The sequence below is a fragment of the Protopterus annectens genome, chromosome 1.part1 (genome assembly GCF_019279795.1).
Source record: "Protopterus annectens isolate FY-2018-M chromosome 1.part1, PAN1.0, whole genome shotgun sequence".
NCBI lineage: Eukaryota > Metazoa > Chordata > Ceratodontiformes > Protopteridae > Protopterus > Protopterus annectens.
Genome location: NC_056726.1, coordinates 451,823,223 through 451,836,476, shown reverse-complemented (window position 1 = coordinate 451,836,476; position 13,254 = coordinate 451,823,223). Strand labels below are relative to the sequence as shown.

The following is a 13,254-nucleotide window of genomic DNA, read 5'->3' as shown; positions in this document are numbered from 1 at the left end:
TGGCAGGGCTTTTACTAAACAGAAAAATCTTAGATAATACAAGCTGGGCAAATGGACACCAGCCAGCGAGTTTACCGACCCAAGGCTGCTGGGCTTTATGGTAGACAAACACTAGCCAATAAAGACAGATACCTCTCCTCCATTAGTATGGATACCTGGCATAGGAAGAAGTGAGTTAGGTTCTCAACCCAGTTATCACCAGCAAAAGCCCATTTTTGGTGAGTAGCCTGTGGTCTGTGTTCTCAGAGGTCATACTGTGCACCACAGTTGATGCCAAAAACACTTGGTCTACACAATTCTCCCCCCAAAAAGCACCACCTAGAGCTGCCGCCCATGATTCTGTTCAATTTTGGGTACACGCTGTGGACACGTATCTCAAGTATGAGGTAGAAACATCACGCATTTTCTTGAGGTGGAAGGAGCCCTACTCAGACACAGGGAGAACACATAAACTTCACATGTGCTGGCCACGGGTCAGGCTTGAACCCTGTACTTTGTGCTTGGAAGGTGAAAACCATTATGCTGATTGTGTCTCATACTCAAACTATGCATACAATGGAAAATTGTGTAAATTCTCAGACATTACAATAGTTACAAAAAATTATGCCACTTTCCAGAGATATGTTATATGCATGCTTGGTCACTTGCAAGACAAAGTAAGAGTTATGGAAGTTTAGTGAACAGCAAGCTGCTGCTAGCTATTTTTAACTCACCGTTTATCCCCACTAACGGATTTGTTACAGGCACATCAGTTCAATGAGTAACCAAAAATTTGTGGATGGAGATTTTAATAAAATAAAATGTTTTGAGAGTCTGCTTGTGATGATTTTTATGTGGTACAAGCTGCAGCAGAATCCATGCAACACATTATGGTTTCATTTGAAAAAGGAAACAAAATAGAAATTCCATTACTTTTGTTTCAGTGCAGCCACAAAATAACCATCCAACCCTCTTCACCTTTTAACATTATTCTGAGTCTGCATCCCGAATGCCATGGCATGACTGTCATCAATGATGCCACTAACTGGACTGTGACTGCTGACGTGTTTCAGGTACGGTTACCACCTATCCCACTTTGCGAGGGACAGTCCCTCTTTGGGCAGTTGTGTCCTGACAAAAAATTGTAAAAATGTCAAATGTCCTGAGATTTTAGGACAAAATTTCCTATACTTTATGTAATAGTTTCATAAAACAGTTATTCTGCATCTAAAATACCTAAATGTTATAAGAAACAGAATAAGCAACTAAAATGCTACAAGAATAAGCTTTTATTTAGGCAAAAAAGTTAAGTTCTAACCTTTGTACTGACCATGGGTATGTGTCGGCCTGTAAAATCTGATGTTTGTACCAAAATGTCCCACTTTGGCCATTTGAAAAGGTGGCAGCCCTAGTTTCAGGAGGACAATGATCAATCATTGATTTACTATCAAAGTGTGACTAAACCACCAAGAGCACAATATATGAAAATATCAAGAACATCGATCACATGATCGATAGGAGGTAAGAGTAAACAAGAGATAAAATTAACAAAACGAAAGTATGGCACGGTCCTTTAATAACTCAAAATCAAAACATCTTCTCTAGCAGTCCACAGGGTGAGATCTTCCAGCAAACAAGAAGCCTCAGGTCTCAGTCTTATCCCTAGGTGGGATGATCTGGGATGGGGAGCCTAACAATTCTCCCATTCTATTAATTAGTACTCAAACCACCAATACACGAACCAATTCAGTAAAATATAAAATGAAAACAAACGCAGAGCAACAAGTAAGGTAAGCGCTTTCGTCTGGTGCTTACCTTACTTGTTGCTCTGCGTTTGTGTTATTTTCATTTTATATTTTACTGAATTGGAAGTAAAGGAGTTCTCAGCCAGTTCGTGTATTGGTGGTTTGATTACTGGTTTTATTGGTGCTGTTATTGCACTATTAATTAGTACTGCTTACATGGATGTCTATGCTGGTCTCCGTAACATAAAAAATGCAAAACAGATAACTTAACAACTTCAGGTCACAACACTGCTTGCATGAATAAGAATAAACAGTGATATCAATAAACTGGTACTTAATCCTACACCCCGGATAATTTCTCGAACATCCAACAGAATACCAGACAGTAAGGAACCAAAAAGAAAGCAAGTCTATGTACAAATGAATAGGTCCTGGGTAACCTGTTGCCGGCTATGACAGCCCATTTTTACCTATTTGAATTACCAAAAAGAAAGCAAATCCATGTAAAAATAAACAGGTCCTGGGTACCCATTTGTTTTAATCCTTAATGTTACCTGTATTATATTCCTCAATAGCGTTGCTTAAAATATTTCTTCCTTGTTCTGTGAGCTCAAGCAAACCAGTCAGAATAATTTTTTTCTCATGCCTATCGCCCATCCTTAATGTTAGAAATTGAAGAAAGGACAAGAGCTGGTAAACTGATATAGTTCTTACTCGCACGACTTCAAAAACTCCAGACCTTTAACATGATCCGATATTTCACGTGTTCTGTAAAACATTAACACTTAGATTTAGTGGGTGAAATCACTATTACGTTCTATGAGACTTTTTCTCATGAGAAATGGGTGGAACAACTACAGTCACGCGCACCAACAAGCAAATCACGTAGTCGCTTGAACGCGGAGGGCGTCTGTTTGTGCTAGGCTAAGCGGAAGTGGATTATTTAAACGCGGACCGGTATTGGCGGAGGTGCTAGTGCTTTTATTAGGAGTCGCTCAGTAATCTAATGAGGTAATGTCAGTCAAATGAGTTTTGTAAATACCGTGCTTTAATGTTGTCAAACACAGATTCGGTGCATACAATGCGTACAGCAACAATGCAGTCATTTGCTTAATTTGTGAGTGCAAGGTATCTATGGTTACAACTTCAGTTTTGTGCTTTTGCTTCACGTCATGTGTCGAACTGGTATACACCCTATCTATTTTTTTCCTTGGTAAAATGGTTCAAGATTTCTAAACATGATCACTTAATTACCTTGAATTAGTGCTAAGGCGTGGTATGTTAAAAGTAAAAAGATGACTTCAGTGTGTTTCTGCGGAGTTTCTTTTGGCAGTAAATTCAATCTGATCAGGGCATGTCTTTCAATCTAATATGGCTTTGAATTAACAGGCATGGGATTGTTAACAAACAAAACATGCGTCAGCACTCAGCACTACTGTCTGCCTTTGTCCACCCACACACAGTAGGATATACAATAAGTCTGATTAACTTAAGATTGCACGGTAGCTTACCTGTGCCATTAATATGATTTGCAGGTAAAATGCGTAATGTGCTTTGTTTTCAGCTAATTCATCGTAATGTACGATTCTGTGGAAATCTTATCATAATCGGTATTATTTGGTAGTGCAGATGCTATGCTGTGATCAGAAGTCTGAATGTAAGGAAGTTACTTCTGCAACCTGTGATATGGGAGGAACAGAAGGTTGTGATCGTCATTTATGAAGTAAAATAGCTGCCCATCTGCCTGCACCATAGCTTGCATAGAATTACAGTACCACTTTTGAGTTCACTCCTTCCCTCTCCATATCCTTTACTTCTTCAGAAGCAATACCCTTTTTGTGTCCAAGCTGGAAGCTTGCTTACTGACGAAAGTCAGTTTCATTTTCTGTTTTGTACAGTACTTTCCAGAACAAGTCACGTTTAGTAGTACCTGAATGGTTATACTGGTAAAACGGTGAAAGCATAGCATTCATTCATTCTGTGATTAGCCATTTAATCCTAGTTGGGGTAACTGGGGAGCCAAAGCCTAACTTGCTGTCACACAAAGTGTAAGATATAGAAACTAATCCTGCACAGATTACCAAACCCTCACAAGATGCAGTCACCAGTTTTTCACATTTGTGAGCTGTTTGGAGGGATGCCACGCCACCTCTGATATTCATTATAAAAACTGGTGGAGATGAAATTAGTGCATTCTGGTTATCTGTAGTGCATTTTCCTGTAGTAGTGACAAAATAAGATGTGTGGTTCTACAGAGGTGTGATTCATGCTGGCCCAGAGTGCAACACTTAAGTGGCCACCATGCATTAAATATCCTGTACAGGCAAATTGCTTTTTTTCTAATGTGTTTATCATTATTGTTTATGCCATATGGTGGAGTGCCTAATGCATCTGATGACCATTATTTATGTAGAGGTCAAAAGTGGCTTGTATTGTATATACCAGCTATTTCATTGATCTAATGAGCTGTTGCAAACATTTACTTAGGACATTACTGAGCAGCTTAAAAAATTGAGTGAGTGCCTGAATAACATTCTACCATACACTAAATATAGTATTTGGCTACAAAGACCACTTGACCCACCAGTTTACCCACTTTTCATTGTGCTGGATAAACTATAGTGTATACGGTAACAAAGTCATTGCATCACTGTGACGATGTGAGGTATTGCCAGATATGCCAAGAGAAGTAGGGCGGTGAATGTGTAACATATGCCAGCAGAGCTAGCTGGAATTGTGTAAAGAATTATATGTCATTTGTATATCAAACTGATTTGTACAGATGCTTGTGTTGAAAAATGTATTTGTAAAGCCGCTTGTGTTAAAAAAAAATGTACCAACAGTGTGCCCTGCTGGACAGAACAAGAAACATACATGTATTATTATAACTGTTTAAATGTATATGTTTTAACAGAGAATACTGGAAGAAAAGAGGTTAATCTCAAACTTTGAAAATAGTTTGAAATTAAATTACCTGGCTTAGGCAATCAAGATTGTATCGTGCAGTTTTTAATGCAGCCAGAGACAGAAAGCCTGTACTAGGAAGCTTCCTGTATTGTTATTGGGGTGAACTAATTGCTACTCTGGATGGGTGGAGGTTTGGAATTGTTTTATGACTTCCAGGACCTGCAGCAGACCTTAGCAAGGCTGTGTGTGTGTGTGTGTGTGTGTGTGTGTGTGTGTGTGTGTGTGTGTGTGTGTGTGTGTGTATTATTGACATATATGTGATAAATCCTGACAGCTTCTAGCCAAGGGGGAAGCATGGGAACCAGAAGTCAGATGACTAGATGTATGTGATGTCATTCTGTAATCCATCAGTAAAATAATGTTTAATACTAGATGAGACTGAAGTCTCAGAACAGTCTGTTTTTGTACCCTGACAAGGAAGGACCCCTCACCTACTTTTTCATGCCTTGCTGTAGTAAGTAATAAGAGACTAATAATTCTTTAGATCAGTCAGGAAAATCTAGTGAGATTAGTTAAATATTGTTTTTCTGTAACTGTGTGAACCTGTCCACCTGTGTTATTTTTAGTATTTCCTGTGAATGAAACTTTGGTGCTTATTGTAAATAGCTATTTAGTATTTTCATGTTCTTTTATTGTTTATTATTAAATATATTTAAACTTTTCATGGTGGATGGTCTTTAAGGGAATATTTTAATCTCTGAGAGTATTTATATATGTTTGGAAACAGCTCTGGTCACTCCTGAAAGCCTTACCACATTAGCCATACACTATCATTTGTATTAATATTAATTTCACTCAGTATAATTGGGTACCCTTGCAAGCGCAATAACACCGTAGGCAAAGGAAGGTGAATTCACACTGCATTTTATTGTCACATAAACATCCAGCAGTTGAATGCTTTCATCCCATGTGGGACTTCATCAGAACTACTGCAAGTACATTAAAACCCACTTAAATACACTGTTAGAATCACGTGACAGTGAAAACAATTCAAAAGTTTAAAGAAATATTCACAAAAAAACATTTTTGTTTAAAATTGTCAATTCACGTAGTTGTAAAACATTGTATAAATAAAAAAATATATATTATTGTATATATCATTAATACGTAAAAAAGAGTTTGTAAATTTAGTGGCCCCAAACAACACTTTAGCATTCCCAACTCTTAAGATTGAGAACAGGGACAACTGAACAGGTGTTAAGACCAGGGCACACTAATGCATTTAACCTAAGCTGCCATAATAGTTCCCTGACTAATAAGTAGTCTTAAGTTACCCTGCCCCTCATATCCCTTTTCACCTGTTCCACTATACAATACCTAAAAAAATGAGAGGGACATTCCTTTATGTGTCTAAAAAGTGCATTTGTTTCCTTGCACTTAGAATTTACGAACATGGAAGGGACATTATTATCTTTCACTCTCCTGATAGTTTAACTGATGTAAAACTCAAGGCACATTTGACAACAAGCAACATAAATGCACCATTTAGTATCACAATTGTACTTTCCTTTCACCTTAGTGATCTGACCATTTAAGTTAAGCCTTCTAAAATGTGTTGGCGCATCTTACAATGGCCACATTTGGACATCCCATTTATGTCCGTCCTACAAACATCCCTTTATATTGAACTGAGTATCCCTTTCCATCAAATCCTTAGAAGTAGTATTCCTTCGGTACACAATTACCGGTTCATCACCCAAAACGTTGTGTAACAGTAAATTAGATGAAATTAATAACCAATTGTCTTTTAGCACCCCAGCTATCCTATATGATTCCAATGTGAAAGTCAATATACACGGTTTAGAAAAATCTTTTTTGGGGGTTGCTATAGTTGAATCCAAACTTAAGGCAGGGGTCCCTGGCCTACTACTGTCACCCACAGGCCCCCCTCTGTGTCTCATAACTAGTGTAATATAAAAGGGGGAGTAAATTTTACGAAGTCCTTTATTGTCCACTTCATCTCTAATTGGAGTTAAAAAAAATCCATAGAATCCTTCCGCTTGACAAACCTATCCAACAGTTTATCGCAGTCAACTGCAAATACACCATCATCTGATACAATCTTACCAATTGACCTTTTACCACAGACCTCTTTTGAAACATAGGATGACAGCTATGAAAATGTAGATAACTGTTGAAAAATGTAGGTTTACAATGAATATTAGATTTAACCCCCCCCCCAGTGTCCTTGGGAATTAACACATCCAAAAATACTATACTCTCATGACTAAATGAGTGGACAAATTTAATAAAGTCTAGTGGCGGTGTAACTACCTTATAGTCGGGGCAGAAAGGGGCATAGCTAGTAAATCTGTGCCAACCTTTTCCGTGTGTGTGTGTGTGTGTGTGTGTGTGTGTGTGAAAATCAATCTCGAAGAGTGCGTGTGTAAGCTGCTTGGAGCAGAGACACAAAGCACTGGTTTCACAGAGAGGGTGCTGGAGGACTTGGCTTAGACAATTGACTGAGGACTCAACCCTACTCCTGTGCCAGTTGGAAGTTTTACTGGGGATCTGGAGATAGAGCGAGAGGACCCAGCCCCCGAGCTGACTGTGCTCCCTGTGTTCACTTAAGGGAAATTGTGCTTGATGCAGAGAGCCACATCTGGCAATACTGGGTGTATCCATTTTTGTTCCAAGTGAACGTCCTTCTCCACTGTTAGTTGTGAGGATTCAGGCTCCTTGATTACTGGCTAGGAGTGGGGACGTCACAATTGCATATCCATTTTCCACTAGAATAATTGGTACAATGCTATAAATACCTGTCACCATTGAGTACATAGTGCCCAATGCAGAGCCAGTCTTGCCAGAAACCTCTAAGGTTGCTTATTATATTGCACAGCTTTGTGGCATGGCCTTGTTAATCAAAATGCTTTATTCATTTTGAGCCTTGGACAGGACTAGTCTTACAGAGCCACAGAAGTTACTTAAAGACGCATTTCTTCTTTGGCCGTCCTAAATACCTTGTGCCTGTTCAACATTTGAACATTATTGATGAAAGAATGCAGCATTTCATTATGCCTGTTACCTATGCCATCATTCTCCAAAAATATTTAAGAAAAGGAAAAAAGAATTTCTATGAGTTTCAATACCTTGGCTATATAATCAGGCTAATAAGGAAACTCAGTTGTACCATGGGGGTTGGCATTAAAAGATCTTTCCACACTGGCCACTGTATATTAGATTACCTGTTTTTCCTTGCTAATGCTAAGACTCTTACTTTCTCAACCTCCCATATCCCCTCAGTTGTCAGCTGAATACTGCCGTATATATTACTCTATGAGCACCTACAAGGATGCATGTATCGTGCCATCCCTATCAAAACCAAGACTCACTCCCCTAAGAGAAGGAAACCAGTCTGGTGGACCCCTGCCATAAACAGGCTATACAATAGAAGGAGGAAACTAGTTCAGGAAAAAAGCAAATCCCAAGAAGGAAAGACATGCCTGATCAGTATCTGTAAGAAAATAAGGTCCCTCATAAAATAATTCAAGGCTAACTTCGAAAGAAAAATAGCCAAGGATTCAAAAGATAACCACAAAGTCTTCTTTAGCTATGTCAAGTATCTAAGTGGCAACTCGCAGATATGCTCTGAGCTAGTGCAAAATAGCGGAAACTATACTGAACCTACTGATATTGCCAACATCCTGGCAGATTCAGTGCAAACTTCACCCCTCTCTCACCTCCAAAAGGGCCCACAACAATACCGGAAAAGTGTAGTGTCCCGGAAATCACAGATGCACAGGTGAAAGCAGCCCTTTCAAAAGCCAAAAGCACAGCATCAGTGGGGCCAGATGGTGTCCCAGGCTGCGTCTTGCACAAACTACAGAACGAACTAACCCCCCCCCCCCACCTAAACACACTGTTCAACCTCAGCCTCTCCACAGGCTACGTGCCCATAGAATGGCGCACAGTAATGGTTATTCTGCTCCACAAAGGAGGGGCCGCAACTGACCCTGGTAACTATCGCCCCATAAGCCTGACTAGCCTGGTCTGCAAGGCTATGGAGTGCATCATCATGGAACTCATTAACAAAGACATTGGGAACCTCCAAACATTTGACGTGACCCAGTTTGGCTTTAAGGGCAGATCATGCCTACTAAACCTGATTGACTTCTTCAAGACAGTCACCAAGGCCATAGATGAGGGGAAGGTGGTTCACACAGCCTACCTTGACCACGCCAAGGCTTTTGACACCATTCCCCACTCAGGAATTATAGAAAAACTCACCAGCCTGAACAGAAATCCCTATGTCATGAGATGGGTTGCCACCTGGCTTAGACAGAACTCACATGGTAAGAATAGTGGGCTCCGGGTCCGACTCTAAACTAGTCACAAGTGGTGTCCCACAAGGCTCGGTCGTGGGACCCCTACTGTTCGGCATATACATCTCAGAAGTACAGGCAACCACAGGAGGACTATGGCTAACCAAGTTCGCCGATGACTCCAAACTGGGAGCTATAATTGACTCTCCGGCTGACACAGACATTCTCCAAAAGGGCCTTACTGAGACGGACACCTGGTGTCAAAGTCATGGTTTCAAGCTAAATGCCAAAAAATGCATAGTCATCCCGTTTGGGAAAAACAAAACACCCATGAATTAACACATAGGTGGCAGCCTCCTTAATACATAAGAGATAATAAGAGATCTGGGGACCCAGGTAGATAGTAATCTCTCCTTTGACAATCATATTGCCAAAGTAATTAGGAAATTCTTCTGTGTAGCCCATCTAATTACTAAAGGGTTCGCATCTAGAAATAGAGGTTATAGTGCCCCTCTACTCGTCACTCATCAGACCCATCATAGAGTACAATGCCTCATTTGGGATGTACCTCACAAGACACTTCCAACAGCTGGAAAGACCACAAAAGTACCTCACCAAGAGGATTACTGGCCTCAAACAAATGTCCTATGCAGCCTGACTGAAAAGACTCCGGCTGTACTCAGTGGCATATCGCTTACTCAGAGGTCCTGACTTACAAAGCCATGTCCAACTCAGAATTGATGGACATGCTCCACCTAAAGAAATCCAAGTCACTGCGAGCCACTCGCTCTAGTGAGCCGAACCTCGCCACAACAATAAATAGAACATGCTGGATGGATAGATTCCTGTCACAAAGACTCCCCATGCTTTGGAACAAAATTCTTAACTACAATAGGCAGAGCCCCTCACTAACACTCTTCAAGAGAAACCTTGACGGGTGGATGGGTAACAGAAAATACACCCCTGGGATCACTTCATTGGCTCTTCTTGACAGAGGCTCAATTAATTAATCAATGAGGTGGCGAAAGCTGACACCCTCTGGCTAGGCTTATGAATGCCCTCGGGCCGATAGCCTAGTACCTACCTATGAACCTATAATTAAATGGCATCTTGGCTAGGAAAGTAGCTTCACTGTTCTCTGTCATGTTGTTTACTTCCTGTGCATTTATTAATGTATCTTTCTACCTTTAGTTTGTCCATAATTGGAAACTGGCTTAAATATGTGTGCTTAACTATCTCTTCTGGATGCTAACTGTAAATTGAAGCAGTTGTGTTATTGTTCTGTGTTAAATGCTTATGTGGAGTAATTTCTTCTCTCTATCCCCAGGGTTTAATATATTAAAATGAACAAACAAACTGTAATTCTGAAACATTGTTTACATTTTTTTCACAAATGTTTTGCCCCTTGTTAGTCCATCTGATCAGTAAATTTTTTGCTACCTGTAGGTATTCTCGCGTAAATTTCTGAAGGAAAAATAAAACCTTGCATGTACCCAGCACTCTGTGCTAGTTAATTACAAAAAGCTGAACGTCACTTCCTTCCTTCCTTAGTGCCAGTTATTTTTAAATGACTTGCCATGTACCATATCAGATTTTGCATTGTTTGATGTGAACCGTGGATTATTTTTGCAGTTAAATTTGTTGATAAACACTGTACCCTGAAAGTGTTCATTTTTATTTAAAACAAGAAACATCTTTATTAAATTATCATGTATGACACAGGCAATAATACATTTGTATAAATGAAAACAAACCATATTAACATAATTGTGGTTGCAAACATCATACATCACTTATAATCTATCCAGTCACTGTCAAACATTAAGTAACTCATTCAAATCCTGCCTTCTTTTAAACCTTGTTCCTCCTCTGTATGTATTGTTCCCACAATTTCCAGTATTTCCTGTGTAGTTTGCTCGTACCCTTTTCTAAAGATCCCAGTTCCAGTTGTTTTCTCTCTCTTACTACATTTGCTACTTCTAGTAAAGTCGTTGCGCAGCAGGTAAGGGTGATAAAGGATAATGAGGGAAACATACTCACAAGCGAGGAGATTGTGTTGAGCAGATGGAAAGAGTGCTTTGAGGGGTTAATGAATGAAGAGAATGAGAGGGAAAGAAGGTTGGATGATGTGCGGATAGTGAATCATGAAGTGCAGTGGATTAGCAAGGAGGAAGTAAGGATAGCTATGAAGAGGATGAAGAACAGAAAGGCTGTTGGTCCAGATGACATACCTGTGGAAGCATGGAGGTGTTTAGGTGAAATGGCAGTGGAGTTTTTAACTAGATTGTTTAATGAAATCTTGGAAAGTGAGAGGATGCCTGAGGAATGGATAAAAAGTGTTTTGGTACCGATTTTTAAGAGTAAGGGTGATGTGCAGAGCTGTAGTAACTACAGAGGGATTAAACTGATCAGTTGCAGCATGAAGTTATGGGAAAGAGTAGTGGAAGCTAGGTTAAGAAGGGAGGTGATGATTAGTGATCAGCAGTATGGTTTCATGCCAGGGAAGAGCACTACAGATGCGATGTTTGCTCTGAGAGTGTTGATGAAGTACAGAGAAGGTCTGAAGGAGTTGCATTGTGTCCTTGTGGATTTGGAGAAAGCATATGACAGGGTGCCTAGAGAGGAGTTGTGGTATTGTATGAGGAAGTCAGGAGTGGCAGAGAAGTATGCAAGATTGGTACAGGATATGTACAAGGGTAGTGTGACAGCGGTGAGGTCTGCGGTGGGAGTGACGGATGCGTTTAAGGTGGAGGTGGGATTACATCAAGGATCAGCTCTGAGCCCTTTCTTATTTGCAATGGTGATGGACAGGTTGACATACGAGATCAGACAGAAGTCCCTGTGGACTATGATGTTTGCAGATGACATTGTGATCTGTAGTGAAAGTAGGGAAAAGGTGGAGGAGACGCTGGAGAGGTGGAGATATGCTCTAGAGAGAAGAGGAATGAAGGTCAGCAGGACTAAGACAGAATATATGTGTTTGAATGAGAGGGAGGACAGAGGAATGGTGAGGAATGTAGGTAGTAGAGGTGGCAAAGGTGAACGACTTTAAGTACTTGGGATCAACAGTTCAGAGTAATGGTGAGTGTAGAAGAGAGGTGAAGAAGAGAGTACAGGCAGGATGGAATGGGTGGAGAAGAGTGTCGAGAGTGATTTTTGACAAACGAGTACCAGTAAGAGTGAAAGGGAAGGTCTACAAGAGGGTAGTGAGACCAGCTATGTTATACGGGTTGGAGACAGTGGCATTGACAAAGGCAGGAGTCAGAGCTTGACGTGGCAGAGTTGAAGATGTTAAGATTTGCACTGGGTGTGATGATGATGGACAGGATTAGGAAGAAGTATATTAGAGGGTCAGCCCAGGTTGGAAGGTTTGGAGGCAAAGCCAGAGAGGCAAGATTATTACGTTGGTTTGGACATGTGCTGAGGAGGGATGCAGAGTATATTGGGGAAAAAGAGGTTAAGGATGAAGCTGCCAGGTAACAGGAAAAGAGGAAGGCCTAAGATAAGGTTTATCGATGTGGTGAGAGAGGACATGCAGCCAGTCGGTGTGACAGAGCAAGATGCAGAGGACGGGAAGAAATGGAAACAGTTGATCTGCTGTGGCGACCCCTAACGGGAGCAGCCGAAAGAAGAAGAAGAAGTAAAGTCGGTTTAGACTTTGATTTCCATTTTCTAGTAATTGCTTTTTTGACAGCCACCATACTTAGACTTAGCAAGGCCTATTATGTCTAGGCAATTCTGATTCTGTATCCTAGCTCAAAACATTTCCTTAGTTATACCAATTTTCTGACCCAGTGTCTCTGACAAAGCACTCTGCATGGAATCTTTAAAGTCTGCCAGCTCATTTACCAGCTAAACTCCTAGGCATAATTATTGATAATAACATGAAGTTTGACATTTAGCTCAAAATATCAGGAAGGTACATAAAAAAACTAGGCACATTATACAGAAACACTTCTAACAAATGACACCAAAGTCACCATCCCAAGAACCCACCTACTGTCTGCACTCCTCTACGCCTCACCCATACTCACCAACATAAAGAAAACAGATCTAGGTAAACTTGAAGCTTGTTATAATAAACTAGCAAAATTCGCCACAGACTCTACATATAGATCCCATCACTGCTTAGCCGTGAAATGACTCACCTGGTTAGAACTTCTGCATCTCTTATCCTATTCCCAGCTTACAAAGGCCCATACACATTCCTTTACCAACCAGAAAAAAAAAAAAAACAATCCCTCAAAACATAATACAGCTTTACTCCAATAATCGTGCCTTACATTCCACTAATAAATCAC

The 13,254-nt window shown here is 40.3% G+C and overlaps 1 protein-coding gene across 3 annotated transcripts in view; it reads left to right on the top strand.

Annotated features, from left to right (window-relative positions):
- The first annotated feature begins 2,659 nt into the window (after nucleotides 1-2,659).
- Nucleotides 2,660-13,254, top strand: part of TBCE (tubulin folding cofactor E) — a 1,152,174-nt gene continuing 1,141,579 nt past the window's right edge. Inside the window, exon 1 of one of the 3 annotated variants that reach the window (XM_044075916.1) lies at nucleotides 2,660-2,735. The gene's annotated coding sequence lies outside the window, so the exon portion shown is untranslated. Of the gene's footprint in view, nucleotides 2,736-2,778; nucleotides 2,853-13,254 lie in introns of those variants that run through there. The other 2 variants (XM_044075896.1, XM_044075906.1) reach the window with 2 other exon arrangements.